The sequence below is a fragment of the Rattus norvegicus genome, chromosome 4 (genome assembly GCF_036323735.1).
Source record: "Rattus norvegicus strain BN/NHsdMcwi chromosome 4, GRCr8, whole genome shotgun sequence".
Taxonomy (NCBI): Eukaryota; Metazoa; Chordata; class Mammalia; order Rodentia; family Muridae; genus Rattus; species Rattus norvegicus.
The window spans coordinates 179481177-179499043 of NC_086022.1; the positions used below are offsets into that span (position 1 = coordinate 179481177).

The window sequence follows — 17867 nt, forward strand, 5'->3', positions numbered from 1 at the left end:
TAATGTTAGTCCTATAAGGCCCTACGGTGCCAGAACTAACTCCAGGGAGCGTCTGCCCGTGTGTGAGAGCACTAGGGGCCCAGATTGGAGCTGTGAAGCCCAGGAACCGGTTCTGCTTTTTTGTTTTGTTTTTTGTTTTTTGTTTTTTGTTTTTTAAAACAGCTACAGACAGCATTTAATTGGGGCTGGCTTACAGGTTCAGAGATTCAGTCCATTATCATCATGGCAGGAAGCATGGCAGCATCCAGGCAGACATGGCGCTGGAGGAGCTCAGAGTTCTACACCCTGATCCAACTGCAAACAGGAGAAGACAGGCTTTCATGTGGTTAGGAAGAAGGTCTCCAAGCCCAACCCCACAGTGACACACCTCCTCCAACAAGGCCACACCTCCTCACAGTGCCACTCCCTGGGTCAAACCACCACACCTTGGTACACTTTACCTGGAGGAGCCCCACCAGGCTCTCACCGTGCACTGCCATTGCCTTGGCTCCAACAGAGGTGAACTATAACTAACCATAGCAAAACAATGCACCCAGGGCCTCCTCCATGATGGGAGAAAGACTGCACCACTGTCTCATGCCCACTGGAAGAGTGACGCCCTCCCCATCCAGTTTCCACCAGCCTCTTACCTTCTGTCCCCTTGGTTGGTTAGCCACACTCAGCAGTCCTGGGCAAACAGGTCTCCAGACTTGTGCTCCCAGAGAAGGGAATGAGAGAGAAGGGGGAAAGGGAAGGAGAAATTGTAACAGAGAAGACAAATTTGTGACTGTTTCTGTCCCAAAACTAAGGTTCATTTTGTCAGATTATATGGTATTTTCCCTGTGTCCCATACATTGTACACCGCCATAGTAGGGCGTCACTCAGGAACTGCAGATCATGGCAAAAGAAGTAAAATCACAGGCTCTTTGAAGAGCACCCAGGGAGGTCCGATTCTGGGAAGGAAATAAAATCAAGAACAATAAGTAATTTGAAGATTCTGGCAGCATTGCTGCATGAAAACACAAGCCCAAATATAGATTCAACCAGACTTCACATGAGCAGTAACGTCCACGATTGCCCCTGAGGGATATTGGTCAGTTTCCCCTCTCTCATCCCAGCCTGGTACAAATAAACTGAAAAGCTCCTCAGAGTGGCATGTAGAACTTTATGACCAGACTCCATTCCCCGACGTGTGTCAATGTGCTTGGAGATAAAAAGGTAGAGTATGACACAGATGATGCAACTTTTTGTCTTGGTCGTGTGTGTGTGTGTGTGTGTGTGTGTGTGTGTGTGTGTGTGTGTATGTGAATGTGTGTGCACATGTGTACATGTGTTGTATGTGTGTACACATGTGTGTGCATGTGTGTACGAGTGTTGTGTAGACGTGTGTGGACATGTGTGTATATGTGTGTGCATATGTGTTATAGTAAATAATATAAATAAAAATTATGACACCATCCCATGCTAGCGCTGGCACCATAGGGCCGCATGGCATCTGCGGGGTACTTTCATTTCAATGAGCAAAACCTTTCCACCTGACTCCTTAAATTTCCAATTCCCATCTCACACTGCCACCGGCTTCTCGAGTCTCTGGTAGTCTCCCCATGATTAACCCCATCAGTGAGCATCCATCTGGTTCCCAAGGTGGGTCAGTGCCATGCCCATCCCATACAGAGACCACCCATCTCACAGCTCTCTTGCTGCAGATTCTATTCATAGTCCCAGCATCCCCCCGGTTGTGGTTATAGTCACAATTCCCAGTATCCCGGTAAAATCAAAACTCTAAAAGCCTGTAATTTATCAATCAGATTTATATCAGTAAATTCTCACTCCACGAAACATTCACGCAATAAACTTTGAACTAATTAATATTGATATACTCTAGATAAGATTATCTAGATAGATATTGTCCTATAAAAAATCTATCCCTTATGAAATATTTATAACTACCTGTGGCTCTTTAAAGCCACACAGATCTAAGTCGTCCTTCTCTGTCTCCATCTTGGTTCCTCTCCTTCCCTCCTTCTCTCTCTCTCCTCTCTCCAAATCTCTGTGCCTGCCTTACTTCTTCACTGCCCAATCACAGGCCCTGCCTTATCTTGTGCCTACCCTCACCTGCATTTAGACAACAATTCACACACACACGTGTGTATGTTTGTACACACACACACACACACACACACACTGTCTGTCTGTCTGTCTGTCTGTCTGTCTGTCTCTCTCTCTCTCTCTCTCTCTCTCTCTCTCTCTCTCTCTCTCTCTCTGAGTATTCTTCTGGCCCACATCTTAGTGATGCCCAGAATCATACCTCTGTCCTCTGTCAGAGTGGTCTGGTACCTTTCACCTTTCAATACTCTAAGTCGACCCCTCTTTTCTTTGGCCTGATTGTGCTCCGTGGCTCATTCTCAGAAACTATGATAAGATTTAGAACATAATTTCTATAAGAAACTCAACGTTAGATATCAAGATTCAAGAGTAAAGGGGTGTAAAAGGATGTACTATGCTAAACCATATTACAAGAAGCTGGAATGGCTACATTGATTTCAAACAAGTTCAATCCCAGAAAAAAAAAACAAAAACAAAACAAAAAACAAAACAAGATTATTGGTGATGATATAATGACAACAGAACAAATTCTCCAAGGGGACAGAAATCTTAAAAGACATAAACATCTATCATGAGTATCAAAATGTATAAAGCAAAGACCGATAGAAGAGGGAAAAGACAAGTTCAAACATAGTTCTAAAGCTATTTGCTGTTCTGTCTCAATTATCTAATTTATGCATTATCACCTTTCAAGTTATTCCTTGATCACAAGAACCAAATTCAAGACGATGTTTGGGGTTTCACCATCCCTGTGTCAACACCCGAGAGCCTCATAGTCAGGAAATAAGCAAGTATCCAGAGGACCCCAATGGCAGTGAAGTGGACTTGATCTGACTAGCATCGTGGGATCATTCATTCAAGGGCAGCAGATTCATTCACCGTGAGCCTCTATGGAACAGGCACCGAGACCGACCCTTCCCCATTTCAAACCCCAAATACTCAACAGATGTAAAAGCCTGAGGGCTATACGAGGCGTTTCTCAGACAAAATGATTAAGTCACGTGAACATTATTGTTCAAAACAGCACGCTTATAAACACAAACACGAACAAAGAACACACTTCGAGCCACATACTACTGATCAAAGGGAATTTAAGGGAAGGTAAGAAAAACTCCTACTAAGTGAGAGAGACATCATGACTTACTATAACCTAGCCCTACATCCCGACCAACTGAGCGAGCCAGGCAGCTAACTCACTAAAATTTATGCCCCACAGAAGATGTGCTCAGAGGGAAATTTGAAAGCCAATCATTTGGCTTAACTTAGAACAGTAGAGAGATCATGGATAAAACTAAACTAGATGAAGAAGTAAATGAGGGAAATGATTTTATATCAGAAATGAATGAAATCAAATAACGAATCAAAAGAGAAAATAAACAAATTGGGCTCTTTATTATTGATCTACTCTCTGTCCCAGCGTTCCAGGAATAATAAGAAAAGACATAAATTATTAATTTCATAAACGAAACATGAAGAAATACTACTGATCTGGTGAGATAGGAAAGACAGATAAATGACACGAGCAATTATTGTCCATAAATTAGATAGGGTAGGTGAAATGGATGAAGTCTACAGAAGACCCACATACCAAGATGCATATAAGAAGATACAATCAGCTTCAATGGACTTGTGCTTAGTAAAGAGGTTGGATCAACAACCAGTAAACTTCCAAGAGAAAGCAACAAGCATGTATGGTTTCTTTGATGAATCCCGTCAAGCATTCAAGGAAGTAATGCTACCATCTTCCCACATTCTTCCCCAGAAAACAGAAGCATGGGATGGCTGAGTGGTGAGGAAGGACAGCATGGGATGGCTGAGTGGTGAGGAAGGACAGCATGGGATGGCTGAGTGGTGAGGAAGGACAGCATGGGATGGCTCAGAGGAAGGATAGCTGTTGCTCTTACAGAGGACCAGCATCCATGTTAAGAAGTTTACAACCTCTTGTAACTCCAGTTCCAGACTCTCCAAGTGTGTGTGTGTGTGTGTGTGTGTGTGTGTGTGTGTGTGTGTGTGTGTGGTGTGCACACAATTAAGTAATTAAGTAATTAATTAATTAAGATAAAATAAGGAAGCTGAAGCAGAATGACCATTCCCCTATTTATCCCATGAATCTCCTCCTAAAACCAAGAAAAGCATTACAAGAAACAAAATCAAGCCTGTGAACAGAGCCAAATGTCCTCAACTTCCTGGTAAGAAGGAGGATAACCAGTTGTCTCCATGTGTGCTACCAAGGAAGACGCTCAGAATAAGAAGGAATGGACTCCATCCACATGAGGAATGCACTGGAAACTCACGAAGTCTGGTCAGACACCTGAGAGGAGCAGAGAAAAGAGCCTGCGCCTGTGCAGATGGCGAACCCCCATTCAGAAGTCTCTCTTCTCTTTGAGTTATACTGGGGATTCAACCGTCAAGAGCCAACAGCTGTCCAGGAAGAGAAATCCGGACCCACAAAGTGCTAATCAGAACATAAAAGCACAGAATGCACGGAAGAGTAAGGAAGCAGAACTTCTCCAAAGGTCACACCGCCGTACCAGAGGAAGAATTCAAACGTTCACTTGTCAAACTAGCCAGTGATTTCCAAGAGAACGCCAACGAGCAAGCACAGGACGGAATTAGAGCAATCCAGTGAGAAAGTCAACCAAGGTAGTGAGAAATTCAGCAAGTTGGGTGAAAAGATCAGCAAAATGTGAAACAAAACCATTGGTGATGTTTGGGGGGGGGGGGAAGGCTAATGTTGAAAATTAAAAACTAATAGATCATTAAAAAGTAGTCTGAAACATGAGCAACAGACTCCACCAGTGAGGAGAAAGGCAATGAGCGAGGCATGGGGAAAGACCGAGGAAATTCCGTATTAAAACATAAATAGAGAAGGCATTAAATACTTGAGCATTGCCACAACATCTAAGACCTTTGTGGATGAAGAGAACAAATCTAAGAACCCAAGGGTAGAGGAAGGAAATGAGATATAGAAAACCAAAAACACATCAAAACAAACAAACAAGGGCAAAGGGCATGTGAAATTCACCCAATGGAATGACAGCAGGATGTTTTCTAAGCCCAAGAAATGTGCATCCAAGCAACAGGGGCACTTAAGACCCTAAGTAGACATGACCGGAGATGAACTCTTTTATGCCACAATACAGTCAAGATACCCAAAGGATGAAATATACAAACATGTTTACAATCAAACCATTATCGCCAGGAGAAGGAAATGCTAACTAAGCCAGGAAATCGTGGAGCGATGCTTCAAACCCTGATAGTACTCACTGCCAATCATGATGACCGTACATGAGCCTGATGTGTATACCTTCAATTCCAGCAATCTGGAGGCAGAGGCAGGTGGATATCCATGAGTTTGAGCCTGGCTTGGTCTACATAGTGAGTTCTAAGCCTGCAAGGTCTACATAGTGAGATACACCTTTAAAAAGAGAAGGAAGGAAGGAAGGAAGGAAGGAAGGAAGGAAGGAAAGAAGGAAAGAAGGAAAGAAGGAAAGAAGGGAGGGAGGGAGAAAGGGAGGGAGAACAGGAGGAAGGAAGGAAGGGAGGGAGGGGAGGAAAGAAGAGAAAAAGGGAGGGAGAATGGAGAAGAGAGGGAGGGGAAAAGGGGAGGGAGGGAGGGAAAGAAGAAAGAAGAGAGTGAGGGAAGAAGGGAGGAAGGGAGGAAGAGAAGGGGGAAAGAAGGAAAGGAAGGAGGAAGAGAGGGAGGGAGGAAGGAAAAGAGGGAGGAAGAGAGGGAGGTAGGTTACTGTAGCCAGTTGTTATGTTTTAAAACTAACAAAGAAACACATTTCAAGATAAGCAACAACTCAAGCAATACTTGACTGTTAAATGAATGTTGCAGAAGACAGCTCAGAATCCTAAACACAGAGAGAAAAGGACCATTTCAATCAAGAGAGTATGGGATAGAGTAAATTTTACGAGAGGACTAGATGAAAGCAGGAAGGAAGGGTAAGGGGGTATCTATTGTGTCCATCAAAGGAAACCAGTAAGCCCCTAATATGACGGCAAGAGAAAGAAAAGAGCAAACAATGATTGAACTGGCCAGAAAACAACCCAAAAAGTTATAGGAACCAGAAGACTTCTTTCAGTAATAACCCAAAATGCCAACAGTTGTGACCCTCCCATTAAAAGATGCAGACCAGGGTAGATGAAAACACAGTGTAACTATCTCCTGTTTCTGAGAAATATACCTCACCAGCAAAGGCACTGACTGAACGTGAAGGGATGGGGCTTCCATTCACCCACAAATACAGGTAGAAAGCAGGCTAGCATAGCTGTTCTGAGAGCAGATGAAGGAGACTCTGTCACACAATTAGAAGACATGAAAAGACTGTAATATTAGAGAGTTATCCATCAAGAAGCTAGAGCAATTGTAGGTATGTGTGCACTGGACGATGTGGCTCCTAATTTCATAAAATAAACACCAATGGACGTAAAAGAATAGGCAAGTCCTGACCCAGTAGTAGGGCTCCAATACCTGACTCTCACCAACAGCTGGGTCATCCAGAATTAAAAATCTATAAAGACACCTCAGAGCATATCTGCACCACAGGCCAATTGGACATAATAAGACAGTTACAGAGCCTTCCTTGCAATGACTGTAGAATATACATCCATCTCAGCAGCCAGGGAACTTTCAAAAAACGATTTTTCTAATTATAAATTTTTAGTAAAATAAAACTAGGAAAAATACTTTTAAAATTCTAGAACATCAAATCTGATATAGACTAGAAACAGGCAAGCTCCACGGCCATGGGTGTTGATGGAGCACAGGATCAACCAAAACCACTCACTCACGGTGCTGGGTGCTGTGGTTCTCAGATATAATCCCAGAATTGGAGAGGCTGAGGAAAGAAAGCCGCCGTGAGTTCAAGGTCAACATGGGCTATAAAGTGAATTCCAGGCTACCATGTGCTACATAGGAAGACCCTGGACAGGGGAGAGGAGGAGAGAGGGGGAGGAGGGAGGGAGGGAGGGAGAAAGAGAGAGAGAGAGAGAGAGAGAGAGAGAGAGAGAACAAACTCGTTCATTTTAATTTACCACATCAACAGGCTAAAAATAATTACAGAATCATATCAATTAATGTATAAACTATTACATAGATCAAAATAGATCAAAAACACCATGATAGGGCTGGTGAGATGTCGCAGCAGGTAAAAAAAATACTTACCACCAAACCAACTACCTAAAGTTGATTCCCAGAATCCAGAGAACTGACTCCCATAGTTTGTTCTCTGACCTCCACTGTGTGCACATGGGCATGCAGACAGATAGACAGAAAGACACACATAATAACTAGACAGACAGATAGATAAAATGTAAAATTTAAAACACCACCTTAAAAACATAATGCAAAAAATTAAGGATTTTAAAATTCCTGTTAACTTAAAAAAAAAAACTTTTACTGGTTTTTGTGATGTCACATCCTGCAACCTAATCTCATTCATCTCCTCCCCTCCCCCTGCACCTCATACCCACCTCACCTGAAACAGAAAGTAACCTCATTGTAGAATCTATGGTGTGTCACAGTGTGCCCCACAGTACTCCATTCTATCTACTCTCTTCTTGCTCATTGCAATGACTCAGTTCGGTTCATTGCCATGGCTACTCTATCAATCCTGGAACCTCACTGGGACTACTCTCCTGTTGTTGCCCAGTGTCATGGAGATCTTCTAGGTATGGATGTGTAGGACTGGCCACTTCATGCACTCCAGCAGTTCATCTATGGGGTAGATGTTGGAGGGGATCAATTCAAAACCCTAGCTCTGGGCCTGAGAGGGATCTGAGTTAGTCAGCCCACCAGCTCTTCTGCACCCACACCACTGGGGCAAGCTCTCCTACCCTGCCCTGACTGGCCTATCTAATGCCACAGGCTCCCACTCTCATGCCCTCAGGGTTGGCTCACCCACAACGCCCACAACCAGGGCCAGCTCTACCCTGCTTCCCAGGCAAGGTACAATGCCTGTCCTCCTGAGCAAGCACTGCTGGTGAGGGGCAGGGCCAGCTCTCCTGCTCTCACAACCAAAGGGTGTGGTCTCCCACCTGCTGTAGATGGCAAGGTGTGGGAAGGGTAGGAGGTTATCTCACCCTTATCCATGCCAGTAGATGGAAGATGAGTGGTGGGACCAGCTCTCCATGCTCACACCCTCAGGGCCAGCTCACCCACAACTGCCACAACCAAGGCCAGCTCTGTTGCACTTTCTGAGTGATTTGCAGGATGCTCTCCCAAGTACTGTAACTGGTTAGAGGTGGGGTCACTTCTCGTATTCAAGCCAAGCCTCCAGGGCTAGCTATCCAACGATGCCTAGGTAAGAGAAGGGGGCTAATTCGGCACAGCCCCCAGATATCAAAATGTCAGCAGGTGGCAGCCCAAACTGTCTGCCTGGACTTGTACTAACGGCTCCCTGCTGCTGCAGAACCATGGACTCAGATGTGGCTCCTGGTGGTCGCACAGATCGCACCCCACCCCACTTTGGTCCAGGTGGCATCACTGGCTACACACACACACACACACACACACACACACACACACACACACACACACACACATTAAGCTCCACAGTAGCCTGTAGTCTCCAGTTCTGCCTCTCTTCACTGTGCCCACACCCTTCTATTTCTCTCTCTCTCTCTCTCTCTCTCTCTCTCTCTCTCTCTCTCTCTTCCATTTCTCCACCACATACTCTCTCCTCTTAGTGGCACCCAGGGTCTCTGAGTGTCTGGGGTCGTCTTAGGACTGCTCTCAGGAGTGCTATGCCCAGCTTGTGCATTACAGCATTGGGCAGGGATCATCTTTGGCATGGTATGTCCACCTCTCAGGCCTGTATGGTGCCAGACTGGTGGTCCTCTCAGGCTAACTCCTTGACCAGGTCACCCCCATGGCCCCACGCAGTGTGGGGGATGCTGGGGGAGCATTACAGTGTAGAGAGGAGTGGGGGACATCTGTCCTGGCTCACTCCTGCCAGGGGCCTTCAGCCCCAGGCGAGGTTCTTCTAGCCTCCCACTTGCTCCCTGTCCTGGGAGTCTGTCTGGGCCTGCCTAGTGCCACTCTGCTGGTCATCTCAGGTACTATGACTTTTGTCAGGGTTGTTCACAGGTCAGAGCACTGAGTGTAGACATGGCCTCTCAGTTCTCTGCCATCTACCGATGCACGTGTGACACCGAAGCCACACCTGCAGTGCCTCTAGGGACAAGCTAAGCTAACTTTTGGTCAAAGGGGAGCCGTGAGTATTTTTCAGTTAGTGCCAAGAGCATCTTAATGAAAATGGGATAGCCTAAAGAATTGTATAAGAATAAACGTTATACCCTTAATTTCTTCTACTTTTACTACAGAAATTCTACCCCACCCACTGGCAAGTACAGAGGGGCCTCTAAAAATCTGGCAAAAGATGGCTACTCTCTTCCACCAAAATGTAAACATTCTTAAAATGGACTTGCTGCCGCAGGGATTTCTGGCTTGATTTTTACCGTTTGAAGAGAGTACCAGCTTTACTCACACTTCTTATCATTGTACACCAAGTTCACTTCGAAGAATAAACTGACTGCCTTACTGTTCTGCCGAAATTTTTTTTGAAAAACCACTGTTAAAAATTTTAAGAATTTCACATTCTATTGAGGATTTTATTTCACGGCTTGATCAAGGTTGAAACGCAAAAATCGAGACTGTTTAAAAATCCTTTCAACCAACAACTCTTAAAAGCCAGAAAGATGGTTCAATGGTGAAGAGCAGCTACTGCTATTGCAGAAAACCCAAGTTCGGTTCCCAGCACCCATGTGGCAGCGCACAACCACCTCTAACTCCAATTCCAGGAGATGCAATGCCCTCTTCTGGCATCTGAAGGTACTACATGCAGAGGTATACCTAAACTCACACAGCACACAGAAAAATTAATACATTTGTAAAAAGCAACTCTGCAACAATAACTGAACCAGTTAGCAAAATTGCATATTAACCAAACCAGAAAACACCGCAGAGCCCTGCTCTTAGTTCATGAATAACTCCACCTTCCACCAAGAGCTGTTCCTGGCGCGGAGCCATTCTGGAGGTGCTTTGGGTGAGGTGCACACATTTAATTCCTCTGTCACTGGGCAGATTACAGATCTTGCCTCAAAATCTTATTACGTATGCTTATTTGAGGCCTATGAGTCATGAATGGAAACGAGTATTTCAAAGATCAAAGAAAATGAAGATCCGATCAATTACCGGAGATTCTAAGAAACCACCAAGGTGGGGAAGCCAATTCTCTCCGAGTGCTACTTTAATTAGTATTGCCTTCATGGCCTCAGCGAGGAGAAAAGGAAACAGGTCCAGAATATAATCCATGGGACTGCCTGACGTGCTCAGATCTGAGGATAAGCACACATCATGAAGAGGGGAGGAAGAGACTGCAAACGCTTTGCGTGCTTTTTAAAGTACCAGAAAAAAAATGAAAGTCCACGGCAAGTACCAATTCCCAGGAAAGAGAAAAAAAATCACTGAAACTGACAAGACAGGTATTTTCAGCTACTTAGAAATTAAAAAGAGGTCTCCTGCTTCCAGACGACTCACATAATTCTGCTGGGAAAGAAAGCAGGTAGATAAAATGTGGATCACACAAACTTTGTACATAGAGACATATGTTTCCCTATGCTCAAACGGAAAGCCAAACCACCTGTCAATATTGAGGTATCCACATCCTAGAGGAAACAGAACAGAAGAGTTGGAGGCTCGAATAGAAGTCCTGTTAGACAAATAATAAGGTCCTTTTGCACGAAAGAGTATACATTTATGCTTTGGGGACACGAAGCCATCGAGAGATGGAAAGGGGAAGGCAGTGTGGTTCCTATACATAATACAGCTTCATTAAGCCGTGAGGCAAATTAAATCATAGCATTTGCAGAAAAATAGGTGGAAACTGAGATCATTACGTGAAGCAAATATAAAGGAGGAGGAGAAGGGGAGGAGGAAGGAGAAGGAAACTAAGCAAGACTCGAGACGAACATTACATGTTTTCTTCTCTATGCATAATCTAAGTGTGTGTGAGCATGTGCCTGTACATGACAGAGAGAGAGGGAGAGAGAGAGAGAGAGAGAGAGAGAGAGAGAGAGAGAGAGAGGAGAGAGAAGAGAGGAGAGAGAGAAGAGAGGGAAGAGAGAGAGGAAAGAGAAAGAGAAGAAAGAGAGAGAAGAGAGAGGGAAGAGAGAGAAGAGAGGAGAGAGAAGAGAGAGGGAAGAGAGAGAAGAGAGAGAGAGACTAGGAAGGGGCATAAAGTAGAAGGCGGCAAAAGAAGTCTAAGAGAGGGCATCTGTGGGGAACATGAGAGAAAAGTGAAATAAACGTGTCATGGAGGGAGCAGCCTTATGAGGGGAGGGTGGGTCAGGTTGCTGAGGAGTAGAGATGAATGAAAGCCAAGGATAAAGGTACATACATGTGAAAATGCCAGGATGAAACTCACCATTATGTGCTATAAAAATCAATAAAGAGGACCACACAGGCACAGTCCCCATCCCAGACACGTGGAACTCAGCAGAAATCTCCGTGTACTTCATTCACACGTTCACACACATGCTCTCCTTCCTGGGGGTTTGTTGTTGCTGCCTCTCTCTGCTTCTTAAACCAAGTTCTACTCTTTCCCCACTCGTTCGTGTGTCCATAGGCACGTGCGTGAGCACGTGTGTGTTCAGACTCTTGCTGTAGCATGAGTGTGGAGTTCAGAAGGCAACTTGGCTCTCTCTTCCCACCATGTGGGTCCCAGGGGTCAGGCACAGTGGCAGGAGACTTTACCCACTGTGTCCCAATGCCAATCCCATCAAAACGATGAAAGATTAAGAAATGCTTTAGGGGCTGGGGATTTAGCTCAGTGGTAGAGCGCTTACCTAGGAAGCGCAAGGCCCTGGGTTCGGTCCCTAGCTCCGAAAAAAAGAACCAAAAAAAAAGAAATGCTTTAGGTGTGGGTGCCATGCATGTGCAATCAGGACCTTATAGAAGTCAGAAGAGACATTAGATCCCTGGAACTGAGCTGGTTTTCAGTTACCGTGCAGGCGCTGGGAACTGCGCCTGGGTTCTCCGGAAAAGCCTGGAGTGTTCCTAACCACTCTTCTCTGGGCCTGTTAAAATCTTCAAGACTGAACTATTAGAGCACATCATAGAGTGTGAGTTTTCCGAGCAGAGACCCCGTGATGCTGCTCAGCTTGGTACCCATCCCAGGCCTGATGTCTCATCACATGTATACGCCTGCATCCACAGGCATATCTATCTCTTGGGTGCAAGTGTGTCTGCGGAGGAGCTCCGCTCTTTAATACAGTGCTGCTGCTGATCTAGTTCCCGTGTCCCGTCGCTGACCCACGGAACGGCACTCTCCCGGGGCTCTGATCTGGGACACCTGTTACCTGCCTATGTGCCCTATTTTGAGAGCACTCCCCCACCCCTTTCCACATGGTTCCATTTATGATTTAATAGATCACATCAGACGCAATGATGAAAAACACTCCGAGTTAATTAATGGGGTGTAAATTACATAAGGGGTGCATTATAGAATTGCAAACAAGACTTAGGTGTGGCCATGTCCTCCTCTGCATATTCCCAGATAACACTAATACTCTTGACACTTCCTACAGCAGCTCCACACTACAGTCCTCACTGGCAGAGTGTGACAAGGTTCAAAGGCTTCTCTGGAGCTTCTGTAGCCTGCCGGGTGGCCATTAATTAGTTAATCAAACGTCACACTGTGGAGCAGCAGAGCATGTTGTAATCAGAGCCGGGGAGTAACCTCCACATTGGACATACCACCTTCCGATCACATGTGGTTCCCCGTTGCCAGGGTTGGAAGGGACCTAAATCATAAGCCTTTCTCATGAGGTCTTCATGAAGCTTCTCGGTGGTTATTTCCCATGATCCTGTGCTCCCTTCTGTTATTTTAAAAATAAAGCCATCCGGGAACAAAACAGAAGTGTGTTCTGTCCATTTCTTCCAGACGATCGGGTCCGACGAGTTTGACTTCGGAGGAAGTAAGTTGACTCCATGTGTCACTGGGTCTCCTGACCTTGAACACCCTCTGGTCCTTATTTTCCTAAAGGTATACAGGTTAGTTTTTCCAGCTTATCCCTGAATTCCCTCAGCTAGGAAAGTCCCCTAAGAAAGCTGACTCCAAGTTCAGAGTACAGACACTTCTAACTCCCAGAACACCCATTCCCTGCATCTGGCTCTGCCTTTCAGGAGACTATGCCTGGTTTCCAGCTCTCTTGAAAATACATTGTACGTAATGTGTGGTTAACTCTCACGGCCCAAGGACCATCTCTAGGGGATTTAGCTCAGTGGTAGAGCGCTTGCCTAGGAAGCGCAAGGCCCTGGGTTCGGTTCCCAGCTCCAAAAAAAAGAACCAAAAAAAAAAAAATAGGAGCATATTTCAAATACTGCACATGGGCGATTGGCTTGAATTTCCTCGCCCAAACACGGCTCCCGTTTGAATGTAATCTTATTTGTCTGTTACACAAGTTTTCAGAGCAGAACAGAACACACCAGGCCTGTTCCAACGATTCCCGGAGTAGGACAATTGCTTCACTCATTCAAACCGTTTCAGGCCTATTACCAGGTGGGCTTGCTTCCTCGGCAGCAATGCTGGGCTGCTGTATCAATCGAAATAAACCTCACAAGACCTTCTTGCCCAGGTACGGATAAGGCAAGCTCCCCTCAGCCTACAGGAATGCAGCTTTGTGTGTGCACATGACACAGAGGCAGGGGACACAGTCATCAAGACTCGGGGTTCTAACAGCAACTTCTAAATGTGTCTGTGTTATTTCTCTTTTGTGTTTGGGTGACATCAGACATAAAGTCCACTCAGTGTCCCAATGGAAATTTGATAAGCATTAATATGTGATATATATTAATATATTATATATTGTAATATATTATATTATATATATTATATATTATATGATATATTATATTATAGAATTTAATATATTAATATATTATATATAATATGTTATTTATTGTATAATATCGTATATCATATATATATATATATATACACATATCAAAGTTTCTGATATAAAATTACTACTAAACCTGACAAGATAGAACCCACTGGCTGGCTCCTAGAGACCACCTTCCATGCTGGTATGCCCATGTTTTCCTGTCCTGGTTTAATTCATCCTAAGTCTGATGAGTAGTAAGCAGGAGACAGAAGGAGCATCCTTCTGGAAGACACCAAAACTGACCTAAGAACTTTCTAGAAGCCCTTTGAACAGACACTTCCCTGGGAAAGAGCCTTGGCTCTCTCTGAAGCCGAATTGAAAGTTTTCTTTGCTACTCATCCACTCTTCAAAATCTTTCTTCAATGTGCCCTCCTGCCGAAAGACACACACGGCAGGCCCTTCCCTGACTCTAGTTGGAGGTGTGAGGCTGGAGTCTTTACAGGATATCCCCAGGTGGTTTTTCAAGTTGGCCCATTTGTATGTAGGAGCGACTGCCTGCTGACAGGTAAGGAACTGGACCAAGGAACTGTGCATGCTTCTGGCTCACGGAACAGACCATGGTAAAGCAGGCTGCAGCCCCACGCGAATGCCACAGGATGTCCTGGTAGATTGATGTGCTAGGTGTCTGTGCCTGTCTCCTGGACTGGCGCCCTGCCTACCTGCAGCACAGTTGGTGGGGGCTTGTCCAGGGTATGAGTTCCTCGTCTCATGACTGTGACCAAAAAGCCATGACTCACAACTGGAGGGGACAGTCCGCGTGTCAGGAAAGTCGTGGAAGCAGGAGGCGGTGGCCACAGGCAGCAGATCCTGAGGAAGGATCTCCATTTAACTCAGGCTACCACCCTGGCTGAGACATAGCCCCACCCTCATTTAGGGTAAGTCTCCGTAGCTCACCTCAGTAAACCTTCCTCCCAGAATCCACCAGAGCCCCTGAGAGGCATCCCCAAGGCTCCTTTTCTGGGTGATTCCACATTCTCTCAAGCTGACAACACTAACCGTCATACCAGACATGTAGGAACTCCTGGGTTTCATTCAGAAAACAGCATGTGAACAGCATTGCTGAGGGCTTCAATACACAAAAGGATTGCAAGTTCAAGGCCAGGCCCAGTTACAAAAGCAAATTTGAGGTCCCAAGTCAGAGTTACATGAAACCCTACAACAACAACCCACAAAAGAAAGGAGGGAGGGAAAAGGAAAGGAAAAGAAAAAATAACAGAGAAAAAAGGAAAACTTCAAAGCCCAAGTCATAAAGCCCATGCTCTCAGTATTTCTGGCTAGCACAGAAGGAAAAAATCCCCAAGAACAATTCAGAAGGAACTAACAGTCAACCTAACACAAAATATTTGTCATGAATTTTAAAAAGAATATCTTCCTTACATGCTGCAGATCTCACGGTCTACAAAATAAAATCCGCCCTTTGAAAACGTTTCACCCTCCTTAAGCCTTCCTAACTGGACCTCCTCTTCACTATGCATCTGGTACATCACCCCGAGGAGTCTGCACAGGTGGCCTTGAGCCTCTGTCACCTCCCCTGAGTCCTGCTGACCCTCCTGTTACTGCCCTATTAATGCAGCTGTGCTCCAGGAAGACCAGGCCTAGAGGAGAGGAAGGAGGACTAGTCACTCCTCACATCTCAGGATCCCTCTGTTTCTTGACTCTCTCTTCCCTGTCTCTTGCTTCCTCTTCTCTCTCTGCTCCTCTCTCCTTACTGGGGATCAAAACCAAGGCCTCCTGCGTGCTAGCTGAGAGCTCTACCAGTGAGCTACACTCACAGGCCCTTTTCAACCTTTATTTCTAGGCAAGATCACAGTAAGTGGCTCAGCCTGGCCTTGAACTCACTCCTTAGCAGAGGCAGGCCTCCAAGCTGCTAGGGTGACAGGCCTTTGTCACAGACCCAGCCTTGCCTCTGGCCCTCTCAGCGATTTTCCATTCTTACTCTGTTCTTTCCACCTTTTAATATATTCCAGTCCACATGCACACACGTGTGTCAGTGTGTGTGTCTTCTCATGAGTGTGTTTGTCTGTGAAAGCGTGCATCAGTATGAGTATATGAGTGTATGTATTTGTGTGTATGTGAGTGTATGTATTTGAGTGTATATGAGTGTGCGTGTACATGTGGGTAGGCACATATGTGCGTGTGTATAAGTATTGAGTGAGAGTGTATAGTGTATGTGGTGTGTATAATGTATGTGGGAGTGTGTGGGAGTGTAGGAGAGTGCGTGTGAATGTGTGTGTGGTATGTGTGTCTGAGTGTGTGTGTATGACAGTGTGACTATGAGAGTATGTGTGTGAGTGTATATATGAATTCATGTATTTGCATGTATATAAGTGTGTTTGTGCATATGTATGTAGAAGTGTGTGTGAGTGAGTATGAGTATTGTGTGAGTGTGTTTGTATGTGTGTGTGGTATGTGTAGTGTATGTGTGGGTGTATGAGAGCATGAGTGTATGGTGTGTTATGAGAATTTGTGTGTGAGTGTGCATGAGTATGTGTGTGGTGTGTGTGAGTATATGAGAGTGTGTGTGTGAGAGAGAGAAAGAGAATGTGTGTGTAGGTGTGGGGGGTATGTAAAGTATGTGTGTGTTAGTGTAAGAGAGTATGTAATATGTGTGTGGTATGTGTGTCTGGGTGTGTGTGTATGAGAGTGTAGGTGGGTGTGTGTGGTGTGTTGTAAGAATTTGTAAGTGTGCATGAGTGTGTGTGTGTATGTGTGTGTGTGTGTGGTGTACTTCTTCATATGAGGAAACATATTTTGCCTTTCTCCCCCTCATTGTCCCATCTTGAGTCCCCTTTCCCTTCCATCGTTGTCTTGCTGGGTCTGGCCACCTTTGCTGAGCGTGATTCTATTCAGTTCTACCCATTCTGCCTCAGACAGCGTCTCTTTCTTGAAAAAAGAAAAGGTGTCGCTGTACAGCACCTCATCTTCTTTGTCCATTCTTCTGCTGATGGACGTCTAGGATGGGTCCCGTTTCCTGGCTACTGTGACTAGGGCAGCTGTGATCATGACCTTGCAGTTTTCTCTGCAGTAGGAAGTAGGCTCCAGGTGCAGGCACATGGGGCTATAGCTGGACGGTTAGTGTTTCAAGGAACCCCACGGTTATTGTCCGGAGTGGCTGTACGAGTTTTCACCCCCAGCAGGAGAGAACAAAGTATCCTCTGGCCCATTCTAACCAGCATTTGTAGCTATTTGCTTTCTTAGTACCAGTCACTGCTCTCACCGGGTGGATGGGATCTCAGTGTGGTTTTAACGTGCATTAAATCACTGGGATTTAAGCATAGTGAATGTTTTCAGACGTTGATTACCTATCTGTACTTCTTTGCTCACCTGTTTATGTGCTTGCCTGTTGACTGACTGACAGACTCGTTTGGTCTTACTTTTGCCATTTGATGTCTTGAGCTCTTTATATATACTAGAAAACAATTACCTGTTGGGTATGACGCCTCTTGGTCTAAAAGCTAGCTCCTTTTTCTGCTGCTCCCATTGCTGTCCGGCTTTTTAACTTGCATGGTTATTTCTTGAACTCTCAGAGTCCTTTTTAATGCCCTCGTGTATATTTTGAGTGTTTTTCTTCAGCAGTTTGGGAATTTCGAGTTCCCCCTTAAAGTCTTGGATCTATTTGATTGATTTTGCACAGGAGAAGGGGGTGGATCTAGTTTCTGTCTTCCCCATGTGGGGATCCAGCTTTCTCAGCTATCTATAGCCCGTGTGCGTGCTCTTACAGCTTTGTTAAAGTGGGTTGTCCCTGTCTGTGTAGGTTCGTTTCTGAGCCCTTGCTTCTGTTGGTCTGGTTTTGGAACCTCACTGTGCACTTCTCTGGGCTGTTACAGCTC

At 45.2% G+C, this 17867-nt stretch overlaps 1 long non-coding RNA gene and 1 other non-coding gene across 2 annotated transcripts in view; both read right to left on the reverse strand.

Moving 5' to 3' along the window:
- LOC120102428 (uncharacterized) overlaps positions 1 to 17867 on the reverse strand; it is a 33057-nt gene that overhangs the window by 9842 nt on the left and 5348 nt on the right. Inside the window, exons 2-3 of the long non-coding RNA XR_010065997.1 lie at positions 630 to 932; positions 195 to 294 (exon numbers count right to left, since the gene is read on the reverse strand). This is a non-coding gene — a long non-coding RNA (uncharacterized LOC120102428). The remainder of the gene's footprint in view (positions 1 to 194; positions 295 to 629; positions 933 to 17867) is intronic.
- On the reverse strand, positions 9140 to 9276 carry LOC120102693 (small nucleolar RNA SNORA17). The gene has a single exon (XR_005504309.1). It is a non-coding gene; the product is annotated as a small nucleolar RNA SNORA17 (small nucleolar RNA).